This window comes from Macaca nemestrina, chromosome 6 (assembly GCF_043159975.1).
Source record: "Macaca nemestrina isolate mMacNem1 chromosome 6, mMacNem.hap1, whole genome shotgun sequence".
Lineage (NCBI taxonomy): Eukaryota > Metazoa > Chordata > Mammalia > Primates > Cercopithecidae > Macaca > Macaca nemestrina.
The window spans coordinates 145,570,167-145,598,065 of record NC_092130.1 but is presented as its reverse complement, the minus strand read 5'-3'; the positions used below and the strand labels follow the sequence as shown (position 1 = coordinate 145,598,065).

The 27,899-nt window shown below is 35.9% G+C and overlaps 1 protein-coding gene and 2 long non-coding RNA genes across 9 annotated transcripts in view; 1 reads left to right on the top strand and 2 right to left on the bottom strand.

Annotated features, from left to right (window-relative positions):
• LOC105473062 (sperm flagellar 2) overlaps positions 1-27,899 on the top strand; it is a 366,010-nt gene that overhangs the window by 132,004 nt on the left and 206,107 nt on the right. The window lies entirely within an intron of this gene.
• Positions 1-27,899, bottom strand: part of LOC139363906 (uncharacterized) — a 236,171-nt gene that overhangs the window by 118,756 nt on the left and 89,516 nt on the right. The gene's annotated exons all lie outside the window — the stretch shown is intronic.
• LOC105473065 (uncharacterized) overlaps positions 1-27,899 on the bottom strand; it is a 57,585-nt gene that overhangs the window by 16,000 nt on the left and 13,686 nt on the right. For 3 of the 7 annotated variants that reach the window (XR_011625076.1, XR_982031.3, XR_011625075.1), the window contains 3 exons: positions 23,984-24,066; positions 19,082-19,215; positions 5,104-5,248 (listed from right to left, as the gene is read on the bottom strand). This is a non-coding gene — a long non-coding RNA (uncharacterized lncRNA). Of the gene's footprint in view, positions 1-5,103; positions 5,249-9,357; positions 9,480-19,081; positions 19,216-21,868; positions 21,964-23,983; positions 24,067-27,899 lie in introns of all 7 variants that reach the window. The other 4 variants (XR_011625077.1, XR_982028.3, XR_011625078.1 and 1 more) reach the window with 4 other exon arrangements.

The window sequence follows — 27,899 nt, the reverse complement described above, 5'->3', positions numbered from 1 at the left end:
ACCATATTATTGAACTGTTTTGATTTATCATTTGGCGTATTTCTCCAGATCTCATAATGTTGCCTCTAGGAACTACACAAGTGTTATGAATGCCACTGACCACTGCAGCAACCTCAGCCAGTGTCCACAAAGATGGCACTGTAGCCAATACCATCATACAAGAAAAATATGCAAACATTCAAAAAGGGGGAAAAAATTAGCTTGTAGATGATATAATTATGTGCTTAGAAAGTCAAAAACAATTTTTCCAAAACCATTATAAACATTCTTAAATGCTCCTTTTGCACATGCTCTCCATTTAACTTTTACAGTCAAATATGCTTTATAAAAAAAATTATATAATTGAAATTGCTAGTTCAATGGCGTGCATGTTTCTAATGCCCTTGCATGCATTAATGGCATGTCTAATGTTATTTCAGAAAGACAATGACAGATTGTCCCTTCTGAAATGTACAAAATTTTACTTCCTCCAACTCAATGACAAGCTTAATCTCTGACTTTTTGCCATTTGGTAAATGAGATTTCTCAATACTGGCTATATTGCAGTGAAAAGGCCACTCTCATACAGAGTTAATGGGAGAGTAAATCAGAACAATATTCCTGGAAAACAATTTCTAGCTAAACATTAAAAGCCTTGAGAATGTCCATACCCTTTGACCTATTTCTGGGAATTTATCCTAATGCAACAATTCAACATGTGAAGAAATAATTGTACAAAATAATGTGTGTCCCATTATATTTTTAAATAGCAAATTCTTGTAAGTATACAAATTATCTAAAAGATAAATTGTTATGAAAATTATAACACATAGGCAAAAATTAAAATAATAATTTTCATATATAGTATAAAATATGCATTAAAAATGATGAATGGAAATCAAATATCAAGATTATCAAAGAGTAGCTGACTGATGGAGAGCAAATTGACTTTGCATAAGTCATCATTTAAATAGAATACAATCCTGGAATTGTGCAGTGAGACACTGTCGATACTATTGATGCTTCATTCTTCTTGACTACAGGAGTAGGTCTCCTTCTGGCCAATGTGAGGGAATGCCTCAAGGAGATTCTCATGGGGAAGACACAAGATGACTAATAGCCAAACAAGAGGATGTTTAACTTGGGGATGAATACTCCAAATTAAAGAGCTGAACATCAGTACTAGAGGTGTTCTGCTGAAAGACAGCTACACTGTGAGATGAATTTACTACTTACTACTAATAAAAGTAATTAGTACTGTAAAATAATGTAAATAGTTCAGTCTTTCAGACCACATGCTTAGGGAGTAAAACCTTAATCTCTATGTAAGATCATATTTCACATGATTATAGAAAACCTAGTCCAATCAATTAACAGTAAATTGAATTTATCTCAGTCACTTTGCTTATAAACTCAGCGAAATCAAGGCTTCCTTTAATCTCTCTGCCCCTCTTCTCCCTGTAAGATTCCTAAGCTTTAGCTCATATATTGTCACCGGGAGAAAGGTTGCTAGTCTATGGTCCTTGGCATAGACCCTGCTGTCTTCCTCCATTAAGTCTCAGTGCATATGCAGGAATATCTCTGCAAGTGCAGGCCTGTAAAGATCTATATCTTCCTCAACCTGAGACTGAGAGCACTCTAGGGCTGTGGTCCACTCTCAGCAATTTCCTCTCAATTCACAGGAGCTGGAGAGGGCTTTTGCTTATTTTTCTGTACTTTTCTAGACTATGTATATTGTGGGGAATCTTTGAACTTGGGGGAGATTATTTAGGACATCTGGCAGAAGAAATTTCTAAGCAGCAAAGCGTTCAAGATGTGACTTGAATGCTGTTAAAGGCATTCAGTTTTACAAGGGAAGTAGAGCATAAAAGTTTGAAAGATTTGCAGCCTGACAATGAGATAGAAAAGAAAATTCAATTTTCTGTGAAGAAATTCAAGCTGGCTGCAGAAATTTGCATAAGTAATGAGGAGCTGAGTGTTAATCACCAAGACAATTGGGAAAATGTCTCCAGGGCATATCAGAGGTCTTCATGGCAGCCCCTCCCATTACAAGCCCTGAGGCATAGGAGATAAAAATGGTTTTGTGGGCCAGGTCCAGGGTCCCTTTCCTATATGCAGTGTAGGTACTTGGTACCCTGCATCCCAACTACTCCAGCTGTGGCTAAAAGGGACAAGGTACAGCTCGGGACCATGGTTTCAGAGGGTACAAGTCCCAAGCCTTGGCAGTTTCCACATGGTGTTGAGCCTTCAAGTTCACAGAAGTCAAGAATTGAGGTTTGGGAATCTCCACCTAGATTTCATAGCATGTATGGAAACCCCTGGAAGTCGAGGCAGAAGTTTGCTGCAGGTGCAGGGCCCTCATGAAGAACCTCTGCTAGGGCAGTGCAGAAGGGAAATGTGAGGTCAGAGCCCCCAAACAGAGTTCCCACTGGAGCACTGCCTAGTAGAGCTGTGAGAAGAGGGCCACAATCCTCCAGACAACAGAATAGTAGATCCACTGACAGCTGGCACTATGTGCCTGGAAAAGCCATAGACACTCAACGTCAGCCCATGAAAGCAGCTGGGAGGGAGGCTGTACCCTGCACACCCCCACAGGAAGAGCTGCCCAAGACCATGGGAACCCACCTCTTGCATCAGCATGACCTGGATGTTAGTCATGGAGTCAAAGGAGATTATTTTGGAGCTTTAAGATTTGACTGCTTTGCTGGATTTTGGACTTGCACGGGGCCTGTAGCCCCTTCATTTTGGCCAATTTCTCCTATTTGTAATGGATGTATTCACCCAATGCCTGTATCCCCATTGTATCTAGGAAGTAACTAACTTGCTTTTGATTTTACAGGCTCATAGGCAGAATGGACTTGCCTTGTCTCAGATGAAACTTTGTATTTGGACTTTTGGGTTAATGCTGGAATAAGCTAAGACTTTGGGGGACTGTTGGGAAGGCATGACTGGTTTTGAAATGTGAGTACATGAGATTTGGGAGAGGCCTAGGGTGGAATGATTTGGTTTGGCTGTGTCCCCACCCAAATCTCATCTTGAATTTTAGCTCCCATAATACCTACACGCTGTGGGAGAGACCTGGTGGGAGATAATTGAATCATGGGGGCAGTTTCCCTCATACTATTCTTGTGGTAGTGAATAAGTATCGTGAGATCTGATGGTTTTATAAACAGGAGTTACCCCGCACAAGCTATCTTTTTTTGCTGGCCGCCATGTAAGATTTCCCTTCACCCTTCCTTCATCTTCCACCATGATTGTGAGGCCTCCCCAGCCAGGTGGAACTGTGAGTCAATTAAAGTTCTTTCCTTTATAAATTACCCAGTTTTATATTTGTCTTTATTAGCAGCATGAGAACAGACTAATACAAGCAGAACAGGGTTACTCTGAGAAGCTTGAAAACTCTCTGGAGTTCCTCAAAAAAGAAGTGAGGTAGGAAGGAAATCTGACCTCAGATTTCCAAACCTATCCAAACGTCTTATCCTCTACTCCACTCATATGCAGCAATTCAGCCCCAAGAAAGAGAAAAAGATGTGTGTTTAGAAACTTTCCTGTTTGTGACCCCTTATTCCTCCCCCTATTTGGCCCCAAGCTAGTAGGACCGTTCCCAGTTTATGGTTGCAAAGCCATCTGGCACCTCATCGATTCTCTTTCCAATCTACTATTTGTGGCCAAGTTATATGTAGCAGGGCCTTGAAAGTCAAATGCTTGGGCTTTGAAGAATACTGTGCCTGAAAGCAAGAATTTGACCCCTTAGGTCTCACTCCACTTGGAGGCATCTTATTGTCAATTAAGCCTCCACAACAGAAGTCAATATGGTGCTGAGTATAAGACCACCTCTCCACTGACCACCATTAACGGGGTTCAAAAAGTGCCCTTGCACCTCAAGTAAGACTCACATTGCAGAAGATTACATGACTCCATCAAAATGAGTCAAATGAGAGTCCCCTAAATTTTCCAGCTCCTGTCAGGTCATCACCTCCTTGACTGCTCCATGCATATTCTAAGCATGTTCTTATTTTAAGGCTTAATCTTCCTCCCTCAGATATCTGCTCCCTTACTTCCCTCAGGCTTTTCTCAAATTCATCTCCATGAGGCCTTTCCAAGTCACCCTATGTAAAATTTCAATGACCTGTCTGCATGATTTGAATGTATCCCCTCCAAATTCATGTTGAAACTTAATCCCCATTGTGGTAGTATTAAGTAGAGCCTTTGTGCAAGCGGTTAAGCTCATGAATGAATCTGCTTATTCTAAAAGCACTGGAGGGAACTAGCTTAGGCCCCTTTTTACCCTTCTGCATTTTGCCTTTTGAAGACACACCATTTGTCACCTCTGCAGGACACAGTTGCAAGGTGCCATCTTGGAAGCAGGGAATGGGGTTCTCAACAAACACCAGGCCTGCCGGCACATTGATCTTAAACTTTCTGACCTCCGGAACTGTGAGAAAAAAATTTCTGTTCCTTAAAAATTACCCAGTCTCAGTTATTTTGTTATAGCAGCAGAAGTGTGCTAAGATACTGTCATATTTAATACCTATTTCCCTTGCTTTATTTTTTCTCCTAAACAATTATCACAAGAGTACAAATATGCTTTTTCTTATTGTCTGTCTTTCCCATGAATGTAAGTGCCAAGAGGGCAGAATTTTTAGATGCTCTATTTACTGCTGGAATGTCTGTCATCAAAAAAAGAAAATACAATTTGGATTCAGTACAGAGAGATTTTACAACAGGGAAAAGGGACTATAACAAGAAGGGCATGGATATTGCAATAGAGAGAATACGCCAGCCATGAGATCTGAAAGCATCACAAAGGTCAGATAGAAAAAAAAAAGAAAAAGAAACCCTTTATTTTAAAGAAAGGAGTAAATGACCCTGGAAAGAACCAGGTGTGAGAAGTAAGATGAGCAGGTGTTAGGATCAATTAGGGATATTTTCCCAGAGGTCAGCTGATTCTTGCCATTAAAGAGAGAAAGAGGAGTTTTTCCAAATTCCAATGGTCGAGAGTGCACCAAAATTCAGTTCTTTTCTGAGTGAAGGAGAGAAGTCTAACTAAAGTTTAGTTAACACAGATAAGTGGGCATTTTGCCCATATTTGTCAATGGAAACAAGTAGTTCATAGATGCTTACCGTTTATGAGGCAGAGAATGGGACAAGGTAAGCAGGGAGTCATCGCTGAACCTTATCTAAGTCATATGAAGAAGGACGGCTCTTTGCAGTAAGCTGTTTCAGCAACACAAATAGGTTGGGGTGATTCCTTGACCGTTCCTGATTTCTGGAGTTATAGAACCCAGAGAAAGTTGAATATTGTCAGCCAGTGCTTAAAACAGTGCCTGCCATAGAATAGGTACTCAGTCAATATTTGTTGAATAAATAAATTAACACCCCTTTGGCAAGGAGAATAAAGGTGAAAAGATAAACAAGCAAGGCAGTTAGGAAAGGAGAAGAAGCCCAGTTACTGTGTCAGACTTTACCTTCTCAAATAATAATCATCTATTATTGTAGTTACTGATAAGGGCTCACTATGCGTCAAGCACAGTGCTAAGTGTGTTATGTGCATGACTGGTGTCAGTTCTGACTGAGCTGTGACCTTTGGGCTGCTCCTGTCTGGCTTTTGCCCACTGGTGTTTGAAATGGGCTAATTGTCACGGAGAGCAAAAGACTAATTATGTTCTCATCAAAAATCTCCTTTGAAAAAAGAAAAACAGAACAACTTTAACTTTCTGCTCAGGTTTTATGAACTCACGATTAAGCTCTCTATGAAAGTTTTCTTTTAAAAGAATCAAGGGACATGTCTATAGCCTTGTATTTTTTATGTTTTAGGCTAGAGGCTATCTAAAAATTTATGTACACAAAATACTTCACAAGGTCTCAACAGAGATGCCACATTAGAAGTACAAGTATTCAATTCAAGCTACTCTCTCACTAAAAGCAAACATACCTATTTAACTTCTTCCCATTGTTCTTAAAGAGGAGCTGAAAGAAAAAGAGGCCAGTCCCTGGTACTTAGTCTCAGGGTTTCTTATATAATATCCCAGGAGAGGGAATTTATTTGGGGCCTTTAAAAGGCTGTGCTCCTCTGCTTTGCTTCTAATAGAAGAGTGTTTGTTATACTCATTATCTGTACATTTACTGAATTCCTACTACGTGAAGTGCACTATCCTAAAAAGCTAACCTTCTTCTAAAAGTTTACTCCTACAATTCTGGAGTTACATAATAAGAGTAAAAATGGTGACTCAATTTGGTATTTGGTTGGAAAAGACAATAGAACACTTTGGATTCAGGAAATAACTCCTACCTCAACTAACTAAAGCTTTAGAAACAAAGGAATTTCCATTGCAACTCAGGTGTAGCTATTGTGACATTTAATTACAGGAAATTAAATTGTGTCTGATTTTAAATATTAAATCCATTATTTACTTCTGAATACACAGTGGTCAGGAGTCCTTGTTGTTTAAAAAATTATACAATTATATGTGCTAAACTGAATTATAAATTTAACATGTGTTAGCAAGGCCCTATTTTTGAATAAGATTAGTAAAGAGTATATTTAATTAACACAACTATTATAAAGTGCTTAGCAAGGGTGCTTTCAAAAGCATTTTAGATTACTTAATGAGATTGGAACAGATTAATATAAATGCCAGAGTAAATAAGAGTTCCTTCTATTCAAATATTAATTAAATTTTCCCTGGAAAAAATGTAGTATAACTTTTCTTAATCTCTCGCCTTCTTTGTATCCCCAAATATTTCAAATACATTTTAAAGTGCATTAGAATACCATTGGAAATGATCTAGCCATGTGAAATGCTTGTGCGTAAAGTGCGTGATTTGAATGCCATCAAGTGGTGGTGCTCATTTGTGATAGCTGGAGGGCAGACGCTGGGCTTAGAGGGTCCGCTGGTATAGGCAAAGCCTCTTTCAGATGTTTGAAAGAAGCTCAGTCTCTGTGAAATATATTTCGTGAGACTTTGTTTGGACCAATACCATTTCCCTCTCAGATCTAAAGCCTCTTTATCTTCTTGAGCTTTGATGATTTAGTGTGAGGTTTGTCTAAGGACTCCTTCTAATGCCAAAGTCTGGTGTCTGTTTCTTCTACTAATAACTCACTCTGATCTGCTCCCAATAGTGTGTTTGCTTCACAGTTCAGGTCCTCGCTTTTTCATGGCATCTCACCTGGTGGCTCTGGTTTTACTTATCATAGGTTAGTGCAAAAGTAATTGTGGTTTTTTTTACATGACTTTTAATTAATGGTATGCATTACTTATAGGTTGGTGCAAAACTAATTGCATTTTTTGCCATTACTTTTAATGTATGTCATTAATTAAAAGTCATGGCAATAACTAAACATTTATTTATATGGCACATACTGTGGCCAGGTGCTGTGCTATAAGCCTTTGTTGAATATCAACAAATATTAGCTAATTTCATCTGCGTAGCAACCCCATGGGGAAGTTGCTCTTGTTATCAATCCCATTTTATAGATGAGGAGACTGAGGGCTGGGGAAATCAAGTAACTTGAAATACTGAGATTCAAATCCAGGCAGCCTGATTGTAGAATTTCTGATCTAAACCTCCACAGCGTATACTGACGTTGTCATATAGGACTACATAACAGGACATGTTCCAGTCAACTTTACACCATTTACACAGATACGATGTATACAGCATTCCCAAACACTTAAGACACATAAATTCACTGGGCACTAAACACACACTTTATTTTAAGATAATGATTAAAATACTATATTTTAATACTCATGGAGTATTAAAAATCTAAAGTATATACATATATATATTTTTGAGACAGAGTCTTGCTCTGTTGCCCAGGCTGGAGTGCAGAGGTGTGGTCTCGGCTCACTGCAATCTCTGCCTCCCAGGCTCCAGGATCCTCCCGCTCAGCCTCCTGAGTAGCTGGGACTACAGGCACTCACCACTATGCCTGGCTAATTTTTGCATTTTTCGTAGGGAGGCAGTTTTGCAATGTTGCCCAGGCTGGTCTCAAACTCCTGGACTTAAGCAATTCTCCTTCCTCGGCCTCTCAAAGTGCTAGGATTACAGGCCTGAGTCGCTGCACCTGGCCTATAGTGTAATTTGATTCCTTTCCCACTTACCCTTAATCTTCATTTTATTATGTTCTGCGTAATCTCATCCACAGTTTTGAATTAAACAGTTCGTTACTCACAGGTAGTGTAAACTCTTCTGGAAGATGAGAGGTTTTCCAAGTGCTCTAGTCTGTTCTTTTGGGTTAGCTAGGCATTTGGATGCCTCTGGTCCTTTTCTCTGGATTTTACATGCTTCTATTTCCTAATTTTTTCTTCTTAGCTACTGGAGGAACTACTTAAAGTAATGGTTCTCAAATTTTTGGTTTCAGGACCTCTTTATAGCCTTAAACATTATAAAGAGCTTCTGTTTGTGTAGATTGTTATCTATCAACATTTACCACATTAGAAACTTTAAGACTATTTATTAATTCATTTAAAAATAATAAATCCATGACATACTAACATAAAACACCTTTATGAAAAATACATTTTCCAAAGCTAAAAATATTTTGTGAGAAAAGTGGCATTGTTTTATATATTTGTTAATGTCTTTAACCTTTGGCTTAACAGAAGACAGCTAGTCTCATATGTGTTTCTGTATTCCATCTGTTGTGATATTACACTTCATGTAGATTCTGGGAAACTCCACTCCACACTCATGGGATAATGGGAGTGATAAAGGAAAACAATGTCTTAGTATTATTAGGAAAATAGTTTCAATTATACAGACTTCCTGCAAGTGTGTCTGACAACCCTTTAAGAAGCACTGTTTTAAAGAGAGTAGAAAGCAGAAAAGGGAGAAAAAGAGGTTCCTCTAGTGTCGTGTTCCCAGTTATCATTCATCCTTTGTACAACGTGGTGAAAGAAAAGTAAAGAGAAAGCTAAAAAATGACCTCTATATTTTGAGCAAAAATGCTCTGTGATCATTTTCTGTAATTATGAAAAGGAAAATGAATTTTCTCTTTTGCTCTACATATGAGAGAAATTAGAGAGCCTGCCCTACTTTTATTTCACACCAGTATCTTCTTGAGTAAGTGAACATGATACTGATTTGACAAGTAGGTTGTTAGCCAATTTGCCTTAGGAACACTTAGCAGTATCCTGCGGCTTCTATAAAATTCCTTAGAAGAAGATTATAACATTTCCTGAAAATGAGTATTGTGGAAAGATATTTTTGTTTTTAATGCTGGGAATTCAGTCATGAATGAATTCTGATACTAAAAGGAAATAGCATTAGCAAGAGAATCAACTTACTATACTTTTTTCAGTATACTACAAGTAGTAATAATAATATAATAATATTATTAATAAATTTATGTACCATGTAATTGTAACTCACCATGTTTCATCATTTCCAGGATTTAAAACAAAAACTAATGGTCCATATCATAGCAGAAGTGTATAAGTTGAGTTTTATATCAGCCAAATTGTTGCCTCAGCCAAGTCTTGAAAAGTGGAATCCTGGATAGACAGATCTAGGTATGGCTTTCCATCCAAAAACTTCATTTTATATATTAAGTAATAAAGATTTAGGAAAATGAAGTGATTTGCTGCAAGTGACATAGCATTTAGTCTTAGAGAAAAAAAACCTACAGGACAGATCTTTAGACCTTAGGTAGAGAAAACGTATCATCAGTACCTCTCCACACTTAAATTTACAATAATAGCAAACAGTTAAGATACCTTACTATATACCATATACTCTTCTAATTTGATCAACTTTGTTTCTTAAAATAATTAGTTTCAATGTTAATATATCCTCTTTTTTTACTCTGCTGTTTATTTTTAATTTCTTGAGTTAGAACTCACCTCATTAATTTTCAATTTTTTTATTTTCTAATACAGGCATTTAAGGCTATACTTTTTCTGATACTGTTTTAGTTGCAGTATTTTTATGTAATATTTTAATTGTTGCTCAGTTCCAAATATTTTATGATTTCTTTTGTGATTTTGTCTCTAATGAATTGATTATATAGGGGTGTGTGTGTATGTGTGTGTGTGTGTACATGTGCCCATGCACCTCTGGTTAATTTCAAGGGCATGGTTTGTACGGGAAAGGGGTTTGTTTTGTGTATGTGTGTGTTTTTTATCATCCAAAGCCCATAGTTTACATTCAAATTTACTATTCAGCCTTGTAGTAGTACATCCTTTGAGTTTTGAAAAATGTATAATGTCATGTATTCATTATTATAGTATCATACAGAGTAGTTTCACTACCCAGAAAATCCTCTGTGCTATGCCTATTTATCCCTCCCTCCCCACTAACCCATGGGGCAACCACTGAGTTTTTTTAGTCTCCGTAGTTTTGCCTTTTCCAAAGTGTTATGACATTGGAATCGCATGGTATATGGTTTTTCCAGATTGGCTTCTTTCTTTCTCTTCTTTCTTTTTCTTATTCTTTTTTTTTTTTTTTTTTTTTTTTTTGAGATGGAGTTTCACTCTTGTTGCCTAGGCTGGAGTGCAATGGCGCGACTTCTGTTCACTGCAACCTCTGCCTCCTGGGTTCAAACAATTCTTCTGCCTCAGCCTCCAGAGTAGCGCCCGCCACCATGCCCAGCTAATTTTTTTTGTACTTTTAGTAGAGATGGGGTTTCACCATGTTGGCCAGGCTGGTCTCAAACTCCTGGCCTCAAGTGACTGCCCACCTCAGCCTCCCAAAGTGATGGGATTGCAAGCGTGAGTCACCGCCCCCCGGCTATTGCCTTATTTCACTTAGTAATATACATTTACGTTTCCTCCATATCTTTTCATGGCTTGATAGATGATTTCTTTTTAGCATTGAAAAATATTTGTCTGGATGTACCGCAGTTGATTTATCTGTTAACCTACAGAAGGACAACTTGTTTGCTTCCAAGTTTTGGCAATTTTGAATAAATCATTTATAAACATATGTGTACAGGTTTTTGTGTGGGCTGTTATCACTTCATTTGGGTAAATGTCAAGGAGCACAATAGCTGGAACATATGGTAAGTGTATGTTTAGTTTTATAGGAAACTGACAAACTATATTCTAAAGTGGCTTTCCCATTTATCATTCCTATCAGCAATAAATGATTGCTTCTGTTGCTCTACATTCTCACCAGCTTTTGGTGTTGTCAGTGTCTTATATTGTGGCCATTCTAAGAGGTTTTGTGGTATCTAGTTGTTTTAATTAGCAATTCCCTAATGACATATATGTTCTGGATTTTTATATGCTTATGTACCCATATATTTTCTTTGGTGAGATATTGGGTCAGGTCTTTTGCCCACTTTTTAAGTTAAGTTGTTCATTTTCTTATTGTTGAGTTTTGAGTTCTTTGTATATTTTGTCTTTTATCAGATAAGTCTTTTGCAAATATTTTCTACAAGTCTGTGATTTATCTTCTCATTCTCTTGAAATAGTCTTTCACAGAGGAGTTTTTAATTTAAATGAAGTCCGGTGTATTTAATTTAAATGAAGCCCGGTGTTGTTTATTTCATGGGTCATACTTTTGATGTTGTATCTAAAAATTCATTGCCATACCTAAGGTCACCTAGATTTTCTCCTATGTTATCTTCTAGATATTTTATAGTATCCCATTTTACATTTAGGTCTATGATCCATTTTGAGTTGATTTTTGTGAAGGGTGTAAGTTCTGTGTCTAGATTCATTTTTTCTTCATGTGGATGTTTACTTGTTTCATCTTCATTTGTTGAAAAAACTATCTTTGCCCCATTGTATTTTCTTTTCTCCTTTGTCAAATATCAGTTGACAATGTTTACATGCATCTATTTCTGGGCTCTCTATTCTGTTTCATTGGTCTATTTGTCTATCCTTTTGCCAATACTACTCTATCTTGATTACTGTAGATTTACAGTAAATCTTGCAGCTGAATAGTGCATTCCTCCAACTTTTTGCTCAATATTGAGTTGACTATTCTGGGTCTTTTGACTCTCCATGTAGAGTTTAGAATCAATTTATCAACATCCACAAAATAACTTGGGACTGCATTGAATCTATACCCAGTAGGGAAGAAAGAACATCTCAACAATATTGCCTTCCTATCCATAAACATTAAATATCTCTCCATTTATTTAGTTCTTCTTTATTATCTTTCATCAGAGTTTTGTAGTTTTCCTCACATAGATATTACACTTGTTTGGTTAGATTTATATCTGAGTATTTCATCTTTGGGAGTACTAATGTAATCGGTGTTACATTTTAAATTTCAAATTCTACTTGTTTACTACTGATATACAGGGAAGCAATTGACTTTTGTATCTTAACCTTGAATTCTACAATCTTGCTATAATCACTTCTTAATTCCAGGGGTTTGTTGCTTTGATTCCTTCAGATTTCTACAGTTTGAATAAAGACAGTTTTATTTTTTCTTTCTCAATCTGCACATCCTTAATTTTGTACTCTTGTCTTATTGTATAAGCTAGGACTTTCAAGGATGGTATTGAAAAAGAGTGGTTAGAGACATCCTTTCCTTATTCCTAATATATGAAGAAAAGCTTTGAGTTTCTTGTCATTAAGTATGATGGTAGCTGCAGGTTCTTTGTGGATGTTATTTTTCAAGTTGAGGAAGTTTCTCTCTATTCCTGGTTTTCTGTGAGTTTTTATCATGAATGGACATTAGATTTTGTCAAATTCTTTTTTCTGTGTCTATTGAGATAATCATGTGATAATCATGTGATTTTCCTTCTTTAGTCTGCTAGTGTGATGGATTACATTAATTGATTTTTGAGTGTTGAACGAGACTTGCAGTTTGGGATACATTTCACTTGGTTGTAAGGTATAATTATTTTTATACATTCCAGGGTACAATTTGCTAATATTTGTTAAGGATTTTGTATCTATGTTCATGAATGATATTGCTTTGTAGTTTTATTTCGATTTTTTTGTTTTCTTTTGTTAACCCTTTACTTGATTCTAAATGTTATCCCATTATTAGAAGACAGGATTTTTTTTTGTTTAGAGCTGTTGCTGGTCTTGATAGTACCGTTTAATTAACTTTAATTAAATGTAAATATTTCTTTAAAGAAACTTTCAAAGGGACAAACAGCTTGTCATCCCTGTGCTCAGTAGCAAAATATATCCCTTTCTTCATGATCCATGACAAGGCAAACATCTTGGCTGATAGGGAGTGGGCTCAACTTCATCAACCTTTCCCCTCTTCAGCTAATTGCCCCTGTGCAGTCGACTATTTGGTGGCCCTGTCTTTTGTGTATCCTCAGACTTGCTTTGTGGTCAACAATGTGTAAAATTTTTGTAAATATTTCATGTGCACGTAAAAACAATGTGCATTATACTAAAGCATAAAATAGATTCTGTTATTCCCAGACCAACAAAGTATTTTTACTTTATTGTCTATATATAAAAAATTACATATTCTTTATACATAAAGAATATATGACTAGCCCAGAGGAAAATAAGAATGAAGAAAAAGGAAGTAAAAAAAACCCCAAAGGATTATAAAAATAATTTCCCAAATCAGAAAAAATTTAATAAAATGAAAATTGGTGTTTTAGTATTATCAGAAAAATAGATTCACAGACAAGAAGCATTATTGGAAATAAAAAGGTCATGACTTGAAAAATGAAACAATTTACTAGAAATATGTAACATTTTTTCACCTGTGTGTGCCTAATCACAAAGCTTTGTCTATCTCAGTTTTTAACCTTCATCACCCCTCTATTTGTCTGTTTTCATGATTTTGATAAAAACATACCCGAGACTGGGCAATTTACAGAGGAAAGAGGTTTAATGGAGAACTAACAGTTTCATGTGGCTGGGAAAGCCTCACAATCATAGTGGAAGGCAAGGAGGAGCAAGTCATATCTTACATGGATGGCAGCAGGCAAAAAGAGCTTGTGCAGGGCAACGTCCATTTTTAAAACCATCAAATCTCCTGAGACCTACTCACTATTATGAGAACAGCATGGGAAACACCCACCCCCATAATTCAATCATGTCCCACCAGGTCCCTCCCACAGCATGTGGGAATTATGTGAGCTACAATATGAGGTTTGTGTGGGGACATAGAGCCAAACCATATCATTCTGCCCCCGGCCCCTCCCAAATCTCATATCTTTTCATCTCAAAAGCAATCATCCCTTCCCAACGGCCCTCCAAAGTCTCAGCTCATTTCAGCATTAACTCAAAAGTCCACAGTCCAAAGCCTCATCCAAGACAAGGCAAGTTCCTTCCATCTATGAGCCTGTAAAATCAAAAGCAAGTTAGTTACTTCCTAGATATAATGGTGGTACAGGCATTGGGTAAATACAGCTGTTCCAAATGGAAGAAATTGACCAAAACAAAGGGACTACAGGCCCCATGCAAGATCTCCCTTGACTCCATGTCCCTGCAAATTTTCTAAACTTTTATGCACTGCTTCCCTTATAAAACTGAATGTGTTTAATAGCACCCAAGTCAGCTCTTGAATGCTTTGCTGCTGAGAAATTTCTTACACCAGATACCATAAATAATCTCTCTCAAGTTCCACAGATCTCTAGGGCAGGGGCAAAATGCCACCAGTCTCTTTGCTAAAACGTAACAAGAGTCACCTTTGCTCCAGTTCTCAACAAGTTCCTCATTTCCATCTGAGACCACCTTAGCTTGGACTTTATTGTCCATATCACTATCAGCATTTTGGACAAAGCCATTCAACAAGTCTCTAGGTAGTGCCACACTTTCCCACATTTTCCTGTCTTCTTCTGAGCCCTTCAAACTGTTCCAACCTCTGCCTGTTACCCAGTTCCAAAGTCACTTCCACATTTTCAGGTATTTTTTCAGCAGTGCCCCACTCTACTGGTACCAATTTACTGTATTAGTTCATTTTACACTGCTGATAAAGACATACCCAAGACTGGGAAGAAAAAGAGGTTTAATTGGACTTACAGTTCCACATGACCGGGGAGGCCTCAGAATCATGGCAGAAGGTAAGGAGAAGACGTGGATGGCATCTTACATGGATGGCAGCAGGCAAAAAGAGCTTCTGCAGGGGTGACTCCCATTTTTAAAACCATCAGATCTCATAAGACCCATTCACTATCACGAGAACAGCATGGAAAAGACCTGCCCTCATAATTGAATCATCTCCCACAAGGTCCCTCCCACAACATGTGGGAATTATGGGAGGTACAAGATGAGATTTGGGTGGGGTCATGGAGTCAAACCATATCAACCTCTAACCTAGAATATTACCATATTTACTTATTTTCCTTCCTCTAATTACTCCTTTCCTCATCTCTGCAATAGTTATTTTACATACAGTGATCTGAAAATGAAACATGTCAGTTAGTTACCACAAACACTCCATGGGCTCCCCATTGCAAAGAGTCTAGGTACTTTAACATGGTATTCTTGTTACAGACCTTATCTTAATAGCCTCAGCTAAAAGTATTTATTGCTTTGTGGAAACGTAATTAGTGGATTTTACACAGATTACACACACGTATACCTTTATCCTATTGCATCTACTTTAGAAATAATATCTGATGTCTACTGTGTTCTATATAAATGCCTATCTAAGCTACTTGATCTATATTATTTCATTCTTACAACAAATTTATGAGTATTATTATCTTCATTTTATAGCTGAGGAGACTAAAGATTAGGGAGCTCAAGGGTATTGACCAAAGTTATACGTCTTGTAAATGGTAGTCAGAATTTAAAACCAAACAGTCTGGCATCAAAAATACATACTTAACTACTGTACCTATACTGTCTCTAGGCAGCTAGCATTCCACCAATATAGTTTATGACATTTTGACCATGAATCATACTAACTCCTTACCCATAATGCAGTGAAAGTAGAGTCATGCACCCCATAGCAATGTTTTAGTCAATCATGGACCGCATATATGACAATGGTTTCATAAGATTATAATGCTATAATTTTTACTGTATTTTTTCTATGTTTAGATACATGAACACTTACCATTGCATTATGGTTGCCTGCAGTATTTAGTACAGTAACGTTCTGTACAGGTTTGTAGCCTGGGAGCAATAGGCTGTACCATCTACATTTGTGTAGTACATTCTATGATGTTCACACAAGGAGAAAATCACCTAACAATGCATTTCTCACAATGTATCCCCATCATTAAGTGACACATGACTGTATAGCAAATTCTGTTTAAGAAACAGTGCTTGTTTAATAGTTTCTTAATGCTTCTGGATAAGTTAAGTTCCCCTTAATAAAGAGAATTAAAATAAATATTTATAGAGTGCTTATTTTGCTACATTTTGAGGAAACAAAAACAATCATGCATGTTCCATGCTTTTGTGGAATTACCTTTATAACCTGTCTGTAGTATGGACATTTAAAGATGCTAGTGAAATAAATTGTTATTGGTGTCACAACAGAAGTATTTGCACAGTTCTAGAGTAAGGTTAATTTTATAGACTTCATAGAGAAAGAGAATATTGAACCATGTTTTGCAAAATATGTTGGAATAAGGGGAAAAGGGGTATCCTAGACAAAAATCCCAGTATGGATAGTGGAATGGAGGAATGAAGTATGTTGGATTGAGAAACATCCAGAGGGACGATTATGGTAGGAATGGAGAGAGGAGGAAATGGAAAATGTGTTGATAACTGAGGTGGGAGAAGTAGACACAGAGAAGATTTTGCAATGTCTTGTACTAAAAGACTTGTATTTTATCTTCTAGGCAATCAGTAGTCATTCTAAAGCTTTCATCCTGAATGCAGCATAGTGAGATTTACATTTTAGGATGGTTCCTCTCATTATAGTATTAAATAGTGGATTCGAGATGGGCATATTGGAGTAACAGAAGGCCAATTTCAAGACTCTCATAATAGTTCATGTGAGAAGGGCTGAATACCTTAACTAAGAATCAGTGGAGATTAATGAATACAAAAGATTAGAAGAAGCTAGTCTTAAGGAGCTGTTAACAGATCTTGGCCATAGCTTGAACAAGAAGGATAAAGGAATGAAGGTGTCTTGGATAGTTAAGTGATTTCTGAGTTAGAGTATCTATGCCAAAATCTTCTATGACATCCTACTAATCCATAAAAGGTGAGTCTAGAGATTCTCAACAAGTTATTGTATACCTGCCCAGACATTTTACTGATGTCCAATGCAGCTTATATTTGAAAGACATAGTTTCCATTTTTTTTGAAAAAATGAGATCTTTCAAAAACACTCAGAAAGTATGTTTTATACTCTTCTTGAGTGACAGTTACATTTCAACCATCTATGACATTTTTCATCATTATTGCAAGCATAGACAGAAAATATACTGGCTTTGAATGGTCATTTTGAATTGCACCAAATGAGATAATGGCTACTCACTCTGATTGCTCTATAGATTTTATAGGCAGCTGATACTACTGAATTTTTAGTTCTAAAACAAGAAAATTGCTAAACTTTTGAGCTAAGAAATTTCGCTCATTTTTGTTTGTTTTTCTCTGCTTGCTAGAGTTTTATAAACTCAGGACTTCTTTTACTCCAGCTCTAATGCAATGAGGTTCTTGATTTCCTAAGCAACTAAGCAAGAAACCTTAGAATGTCCCTTACTTATTTCTTACTGTCAAATTACTTATGAGTGTTGCTGATCTTCAAGGTCTACAAATTACTCAGGTTTTTTTTTTCTTTTTTTGGAAAGGTATACGGGTAGAAAGGTCAAGTAGGCATTAACTAATAATTCCATGATTCATTGAGAAATAATGTGCTTATCTGTACTGAGTGAAGTGATTTTAGTACAGGAGACAATGTACAAGGATTTTCCTACTTCTGTTGAAGGTGATGTACATGTGAGTGTTACATACTTCTGCTTGCGGGCTTCAGGTACAACAAACCACTTTGTGTCCCAATATGGTAACCTGTAATTATCTTCAGCTTGGATGCAATAACCTTTACAACATCTTCAATTTCTTATTTTTCACAGCACTCTACCAGGAGAATGAATTAAAGGTGGGTATGTGTGTATAAAGGCATCTAAGCAGAATTTGCAGTAGTAATTTGCTAAAATTTTCCAAGACAGTAGTAGTATGAGAAAGGTCATGACAACATTTATGGACTTGAAGATATAATAAGCATTTCCAGTCTGAGTGGCTTCTGCCATAAAGTTGACTACATTAAGGCAACTGCTTAACTTGAACCACTTAGGAGGTATAGGTGTTATACAAATGCAGTGTACTGTGCTTTGTTGGTACCACTTCTGCTTAATACTACTTACTTCAAATTCTGTATTTTCTTGATTTGTAATACTTACAGACTTTCTTTCCTTTAAATGTATATTACTTCTTTCTTGATATGAGATTTTAATTATTTCTAGGAGTTTTTTTTAGTTGCTGTTAAAACTATCTGATAAATCTAGAAGGTGATTTCAGTATCTTTTGAATTTTTTTTTTCATTTTTGCCCTTCAATTAAACAACAATTAAATGTACTGAATTTTCCTAGGTTATTCTTATATAAAAACACTGTATCAGTCAACATGGAAAACACAAAGTTGAATAAGACATAGTTGCTATCCTCAAGGGTCTTGTAATCTAGTAAGAACAGCAGTAACATGCACAAATAACAATAATTAAAGGCATACTATGGTAAAAAATTGAAGAAGGATGAGGCAGGAAGATTGCTTGAACCTAGAAATTCAAGGTTACAGTGAGCTATGACTGCACCACTGCACTCCCACCTGGGCAATAGAGTGAGATCTTGTTTCTATTTTTTTAATTGAAAATGATATATAAATTAAATGCCATAAAACATAAAAGAATAAGATTACCTATTAGTGGAGTAAAGATAAGTGCAGGAGAAATGTTTATAGGAGAGTTGACATTTGATCTGGACGTTGAAAGATATGCAAGATTTTGATATGATAGCTCATTGAAGCAGAACAAGTGAGGAACAATAGCTGTAGTGACGGGCATAGATAAATAGTAGATTCAGGGAAGATCTTGTGAGATCTTGAATGCTGTGCTAAAAACTTTGATTTCTATTCTGTTTATGGTTAAAAACAAAAACAAAAACAAAATGACAACAACAAAAACACAAATATCCCAGGCTTAAGCAAGAAGGTGATATGATCATATTTCTTTTATTAAAAGTTCACTTTAGGGCTTCAGGTTTTACCTCTGACATGTAACAATCTCGGCAATGTCACTTCCAGTCTCACAACAAGGGAAACACTGCACAAACTGAAAACCAATTATTTTTCTTGTATCCATCAGAAAAATGAGGTCACAGGGCAAACTGAACCCTGATATCTGGAAAGACAGGCAAATATAGACTAAGACAGTTTTTCTTCCAAATATATTTCACTGCCCACTATAATTCTTAGAAGAATCCTCATTTATTCATCAACAAATGCTTCTAACCTTAAAATGACCTGTCAATGTTTTCTCTTCAGTGGATTCCCAGAGACTAACATAATGACTAGAATAGAATAGATGCTCAATAAATGTTGGTTGAATGAGTGAATAAAAGACAGTCCTTTAAGTTAGCAATTTAATTTTTTTCTGAGCATGCACTTCATCAATTAAAAACACATCAGTGATTCTCTATTCTCTTTCTTTATTTATACAATGTTATTTATACAATGGTAGATTAGACATAATCTACCATTAAATAAAATGCATAATTAAAAATAAATAAAATATAGAAAAATTTGAAGTATCAGATGAAAAGGCATCAATGGAACTTATACCTTTTCTATACCTCCCTGCATTGTGTATTTTATACACATCACTACAGGAAATACTGATCTAAAGAAGGATTATTGCACATTATTGAACAATCTAAGGGGTGATTATTCCACCCCTTACACTTTTTTTCAAAGTTCTAGCAAATAAGTTATCATGGACCAGCTCAATAGTAGTAGTTTAAGTCTACTTAAAATGATTTTTAATATAGTGGTTTTCCTCAAAAACATTTAACTTTAACTCAGGTGATGTAATGTTCAGCAACAATGTAAATCACCAAGATTGTGTTAGAGACTTAAGATTCTCTTCCAAGAGCCCTCAAGTCTGTACGAAGTGCTAGAACACAAGTTCTCAACTGCTTGCTTATTACTATATTATCAAGTGTGAGACTGTCTTCCATGAGTTTCCTTATGTGTACTAAGTAAGGAGTATGACAGTTTTCATCTTTTTTACCTCTTTTTGAGGTCATGGACATTTTTAAAAATTTATTTTTTGATTGACAAAAATTGCATATTTTATGGTATACAAGATGATGTTTTGATATATGTATACATTGTGGAATGGCTAAATCAAGCTAATTAACATATTCTACAGGGCATTTTTGTTGCTGTTGTTACTATGGCTACCAACATTGTTATTTCCAATACCTTCGTCATAACAAATGACACCAGGGCATTTCCAAGTGTGATCTTGAATTCAATAAAAACTAATAAACTTATTAAGGTTTAGAGTTGAAAAGGAGCGTAGAAGTCATCTAGTCCAACTCATTCAACATACAGATGGGGAAACTGAAGTCTAAAGAGGTGTGATGAACTATAATAAGGATGATAACATTCTTAGGGACAATGCCCAAATGGGCAAATATAATAAATTTTAGTGCTAGGTATCAGGTCTATTTTAATGCAATTACTGAATTCTCTGGGTTTTAAAATATTTACTGATCCAACCATCTGTATGATCACATTTAATCTATTTCTTCTTAGGATCTGAATTCCTAGGAAGTCTGTGTTCATCTAGTTTTCAAATGCCTCAGCTCTCAGTCTGCGCTGTGGTGAAAACTCCAAGGTATCTGTGAAGCACGTTGTTCTCGTTCTCCGATTCCCCCTAAACTCATCTTTAAATACCCTTTACCAAATGACCCGTAGCCATAAGTCTAGGCATTTACCAGTCACATCAAATCATAATTTTTGGAAACAATAAAATAAGGGGCAACTTTTATTCTTTAACACATGAAATAGAGAATTTATTTCCCCATCTAGTTTAGGCACTTGATAGAAATAAATCATCAATATAAACTTAACACCAACTCTGGTATTACCAGCCTAACTTCACAAAAAGCCTTCCTCATCCCTGGTGTTTTGTTTTATATGTATATAGTTATACATAACAAAATGTATATTACAAAATATATATATAACAATATATATATGTGTGTGTGTGTGTGTAGATATATATATATGTTTGCTGCTGATGGAAATGGAATTACCCAAACCATTTTCATTATAATTAGTCTTGAAGTTCTTGTTTTTCTAAGGTATACTGCTTATATTCACAGGAGATCTTATCTAACTCCATCTCCTGGTTCTAACAGTTGCTCCCAAATTGTAACTCAGCTGTCTTTTTAACTCACAGTAACAATTTCAATGGATTTGTAATAGCCAACCAAGCAATTAGGCTATATATTTCTGGAGGTTTTGTTATGTCTGCGGTTTTATCCTAATCATTAAATTCCTAACCAAAAGTATATATTAAAACTTAAATTTAAAAACTTTTAAAGCTAAAGCATTTTTCAATGTTAGTGCTTCAAACTATTGATAAATTAGGTACCAAATTAAAATACTTCTTTAGCATTCTCATGAAATTCAAGTTAATTAAAACACAATATATAGTATAATACCTATAAAATATTAAACCATAGTTAAATGAACAAAATGAAACATTATTTTATAAGAATGGCCTTTCTACTCTAACTGCATTTTAAGTGTGAGATCTAAATAGAAAAAATCACATGAAGTTTTCTTTACTATTTCTTTGTGTTAGCAAAGTGGTTTTCTTTCTGTAATATCCTACATCTAGGATCACCAAAATCTAGCGTATTAGCTTCCATGCCTTAACTTCACATAAGTCCAGAGGTTATGGATCACATAATCTTTATTCATTCTACTTTCTTCTTTATTTTTCTCTCTGTTTTTCCACCCTCACACTTCATCCTTCTCACCCTTCCTCTTCCTCTTCTCTATTCTTCTCCTGCTCCCCCTCATCTTCCTCCTCCTCCTCTTCTTTTTAAGGCTTCCAAGCCTAAATGTGGTTAGCCTACAGAAATGAAACTAACTCAGCCATCTCTGGATGACGAACTGTCAACGCATTTACTTTGGGAGATTTGCAGGAGGAAACACGAGCAGGTGGTGTATTCACTAAGAAAGTGAGCAGTTGCAAGAATTCATATTATGTAATGGAATTCAGTTACTTGGCATTCTTTATTGTTGTTAATAATTACATGACCAATGTTTTGGCAAAAAGAAAATCGCCCAAATCAATTTTTTTTTGTCTTTGGCTTTTTCCCTCACTGAAAATGTCCATAATATAAGTAAAACATCTAAAAGTCAATACCACATTTTAATTGGGTGAATTTTTAAAAAACCAATAGCTTTTTCTGCACTTGCCTCCTGACAGTAACCTCTCTTGCCACACCTTTTGCTCTTGTATTTGTAGCTATATTAGAGAGGGAGGTTGCATCCCTCATTATGGAGTTTTTCTGCCCATTCCTTTTCAGAAGTTCTTTTTGATCTCTTCCCACCCTACACTGCATGGAATAATTGATGAGGGTTCAAAACTAATAGCAATTATGGGAGTCCTAATATTATATCTTCTTTAGAACTTCTTTGACTTTTCTGTAGTACAGCAGGTCTTTGAATAACGTGAATTTATTCAGCATCGTTTCTTTATGACATTGACAAGAAAAAAAAAGGGATTCCTGGTTGGGGCCACTGTGTGTATGCAGTGCACATGGTTTCCCCATGTCTGCGTGGGTTTTCTCTAGGTACTTCAGTTTCCCCCTACATCCCAAAGCTGTGCACGTGGGGTGGCCTGGCATGTCTACCTGGTCCCAGAGTGAGTGGGGGTGTGTATGAGGGCATCTTGTAATGAAATGGCAATCCTGTCCAGGGCTGCTTCCTGTCTGACACTCTGAGTTTCTAAGAGACCCTCTGGCCACCTGTCTCCTTGAACCAGCGTAAGTGGGTAAATAATGCTTTTACTTGTTTTTATTAATCTTTCTTAAACATATGAAGCTCATGTGTATTTTAGTGTTCAATATTGGAAGTATTTTGATCTTTATTTAGAATTTTGATGATGATTTGTGACCAGAAATATGCCATAAGAACCTAACTCTTAGTTATATCAATTAGCCAACTAAAACTGATTTCATTATATGTTATTTCAATTAAAGTTGCAATTTCCAAGACAATGTTAAATGAGGATTTACTCTACCCTTGCCCCAGATTTCTCCCTAAAAGTCAGACTTAACCTCATGTAAATTTTTAAAGGAATGAAAGTTCGTCCCCTCCCCACATTCCTTATCAGCCCCCCTTTTATTTCCCATTTCTGGAACCACTGTCTCTTTCATTATGCTTAGCTCTTTGATCTACAAGTTCCTGCACCCCCTACCTGAATTCCGACCAGAATTCCTGACTTCTCCTAAGATGTTAACGGATAACAGTGGTGTAATTGAAATGAAGTGTGAGGTGTGATCCCTTCAGCCTCTGATGATCACTATAGTAATAGGGGGCTCCTCATTTCCAAAAGCTTTGAAGACTCCAAGAAAAGCAGCTTTTACAATGAATTGATAAGCACTGGGTTTCTATTTTTGAAAGATTTTTTACATAATGGTGGCCTATTCTGTTTATAAGCAACTGTCCTTTTAAATACTCATGTATTTTCCACCTGCACTACAAGTAAACAGAGTGATTTCCTCTTTTCCACTTTGTGTGCAGTTTTATACACACACAGATTCACACAAAAGTTTATATTCACATATCAAAGAATATGGTATGGAAATTTCTGGTAGCTAGTATGGAAAAGCAAATACAGATTTTTCTTTGGACTTGACTTCCTAATACAGAATATTTCCACCTTTTGACGGACAAACTATGTGTATTCATACCCAGCAGACTTGTCCTCATAAACCTTCTGTCAGAATAAAAATTCTACCTTGACTGATGACGTAAAGGTACTTTCAAAGTGACAGAAGTTAACATAATTATTGGTCGTCACATCATTACTATTTTAGCATACATTATAATCATTAATTTCCTAGGAGCTGTTAAAATCTTACCTGGTCTTTGAAGATTCCCCAGGTGTCTTTAATAGAAACTATTTGGTGAGCTTAGCGGGAATTTAATCTGAAAAGAGATCCATCTGGTAGAGATATCAAATTAATAGTACTTGAACATTGAGTTCTACTTTTCAAAATTGATTAGGTACAACTACATCAAATGTCTTAACAAATATAAATGTGTTTTTATTATAATTTCATCATAGGTTGCCTTTCTCACATCTGGATGGTTTAGAATACACACTTGTGCAGACCTGTTATCAACCTGGTGAAATAGAGTAGATAATAACTAAGTAAGAAAATGGAAGTTAACTTCATGCTTTATTTAAATATCTGCATCTCTTTTTGATACAGCTTGACCTAATCTTCTCAGACTTTCAGGGGTTTTGATAATTCAGTAACATGCTCAAATAAGATACTTAAAAATGTAGAATAGAAACTACCAGTAGCCAGAAGAAAATAAAGGACTTACTTTGGATTTGGCTTCCTGATAAATTCAAAACAGCATGATTTAAGCATCTACATTAGTATTACATGAATTCAGCAGTCCCTCAGGAGGTACATAATTCAAAGGTAAATGTTTTCCTCCTTGAGGATTTGACATAGTAAGGATAATGTTCTCCTAAACTGTGGAATTTCCCAGATAAAGTTTGTGAGCATCAATTCTATGCTTTCTATAAAATATCTTCAAATTCACTTAACAATTGTAATCTCCATGGAAGCCTTAAAATCCTCTAACATCTAACTCTGTATTTCTTCTTAGAGGACGTAGAAAGATAGATGATAACCTCCAAAAATTGCTTTAGACCAAAAATGGGCAATCACAGATTCTTTGTATTCAAAATGTGCACACGCGTGCACGCGCGCGCGCACACACACACACACACACCTAGCTCTCCAACATTGCAATATTGTAAATACCACGGAGACTGGGAATCCATATGCAAGTAGTGCTGCCTAGGTTTCAGGTTTGAAAACAGAGTTTGGCAACAATGAGTTTAATCTATAAAGACATGTACAAGTCTGTCAAGATAAAATGTAGGTTTTTCATGTAGCCTATTCTTCAGTTTCAAGAAACATCCTTCATTCTCAAAATTAAGGCTTCCTACTTCTTTTGGTATAATTGTATTTTCTTATGTGAAATAATAGCTAGAGAAGATAGTAGTGTTTGTTTGTATGTTCTTACTTGCAAAAACAAAAATAAATTTGCAACCTTAATTGACTACCAAATTTGCTTTTGGAATATTACCAGCTGGTAAATTCCAGGAGTCTAGAAAAATGGCTGCTCAACATGGGACACACACTCCCTTCACTCTGGTTTTAGAAGCCACTTCATAGAAATTCGATTTTATAATCTTGCTTTGGCCATTCAGAGAAGTGCCTCTCCTCACCCCCATAGAAGCTAAAAAGTTAATCAACGGAGTTTGCAACTTTAGTGTAGTTTTAGCTTATTTCATGGAGGATATATGTGACTGAAATTCTGCTAAGATATCAGATTTCTTTACCTCTAATTTCACCTTTCTCACAAAATTGGTAATGTGATTTTCATTGAAATGAAAATACCACATGAATTATGTTTATGGTATAGACTTTTTAGTAATCCAGTAAAATGATTATGAAATGGTAAATATTTTGATTACATGTTTAAAAAGGTACCAATAAAAAATTAAAAATGTGAACAGATGAAGTTCAAAAGACCAAGGACAGTTTAAATAGAATCTAACATATGAAAAGGTCATTACATTTCCGGTAAGCACTCCAGTGGAGCAAAAACCTGCCATTCTCTAGTGGTTATGTTAACCTTAAAAATAAACATCTAGGTTTGTATTAAGAAGAGAAAACTCTGAAACATTGCAGAGATAATAATTCAAAATGTCACTGTAAATGTTAAAATAAAAATGCACATTTTGGAGAATACACACAGAAAATGAACATAGTTGTGGATTGCACAGTTGAGAAATCTTTCAAAAATATTTATAAAACCAGTTGCTCCATTTAGTACAGACATAGTTCAGGGACATTGTGAGTTCGATTCCAGACCATCACAATAAAAATGAATGCTGCAAAGTGAGTTACATGTTTTTTTGGTTTCCTGGTGCACATAAAAGTAGTGTTTATCCTATACTGTAGTCTATTATTAGGTGTGCAATAGCAGTATGTCTAAAGCAATATATCCATTCCTTAATTTAAAAATTATCTTGCTAAAAAATGCTAACAATCATCTGAGCCTTCAGTGACTCATAATCTTTTTGCTGGTGGAAAGTCTTGCCTCAATGTTGTTGGTTGCTGACTGATCAGGATTTTGCTTGCTGAAGGTTGAGGCGGCTGTGGCAATTTCTTGAAATAAGATGACAATGAAGTTTGCTGCATCAATTGAGTCTTCCTTTCATGAAATATTTCTCTATAACACATGGTCTTTGATGACATTCTACCCACGGTAGAAATTCTTTCAAAATTCGAGTCAATCCTCTCAAACCTTGCCACTGCTTCATCAAGTAAGTTGATGCAATATTCTCAACAAAATCCTCTGTCGTCATTTCAGTAACATTCATAGCATCCTCACCAGAAGTGGATTCCGTTTTAAGAAACCATTTTCTTTGCCCATCCATAAGAAGCAGCTCCTCATTCGTTCAAGATTTATCATGAGATTGCAGCAATCCAGTCACATCTTTAGGATCCACTTCTAATTCTAGATATTTTGCTATTTCCACCACATCTTTAGTTACTTCCTCCACTGAAGTCTTGAACAGCTCAAAATCATCCATGAAAGTTGGAATCAACTGTTTCCAAACTCCAGTTAATGTTGATATTTTGACCTCCTCCCCTGAATCATGAAAGTTCTGACAGGCATCTAGAATGGTAAATCCTTTCCAGAAGGCTTTCAATTTACTTTGTCCAGATCCATCACAGGAATCGCTATCTATAATAACTTTAGCCTTACAAAATGTACTTATTTTTAAACTTTTTTTATTTCAATGGCTTTTGGGGTACAAGTGGTTTTTGGTGACATGAATGACTTGTACAGTGGTGAAATCTGGGATTTTAGTGCACCCATCACTTGAGTAGTGTACATTGTACTCAATATGTAGTTTTTAACTCTCACCCTGCTTCCACCCTCACCGTTCTGAGTCTCTAAAGTCCATTATAGAACTCTGTATGCCTCTGCATAACCATAGCTTAGCCCCCACTTAAGCATAAGTGAGAACAGATGGTATTTGGTTTTCTATTTCTGAGTTACTTCACTTAGAATAATGGCCTCAACTGCATCAAAGTTGCTGCAAAATACATTATTTTGTTCTTTTTTATGGCTGAGTAGGTATTCCATGGTGTATATATACATTCCCACTCATTAGTCAGTGGGCATTTAGGTTGGTTCCATATCTTTGCCATTATGAACTGTGTTGCAGTAAAAATATGTGTTCAGGTGTCTTTTTGATATAATGACTTATTTTCCTTGGGTAGATAGCCAGTAGTGAGATTGCTGGATCAAATGATATATCTATTTTTAGTTCTTTAACAAATCTCCATATTACTTTCTATAGAAGTTGTACTAGTCTACATTCTACCATCGGTGTATAAGCATTCACCTTACAAAATGTATTTCTTAAATAATAAGTCTTGAAAGTTGAAATGACTCCTTGATCCGTGGGCTGGAGAAGGATGTTGTGTTGGCAGGCATGAAAACAACAGCTTTCTCCTTGTACATGTCCATCAGAGTCCTTGAGTGACTAGGTGCATTGTCAGTGAGTGGTAATATTTGAAAATAATATTTTAACAGTAGGTTTCAACAGTGAGCTTAAACATATTAAGTAAACCATGCTATAAATAGATGTTCTGTCATCCAGGCTTTGTTGTTCCATGTCTAAAGCACAGTTTAGCTTAATTCTTAAGAGCCCTAGGATTTTCAGAATGGTCA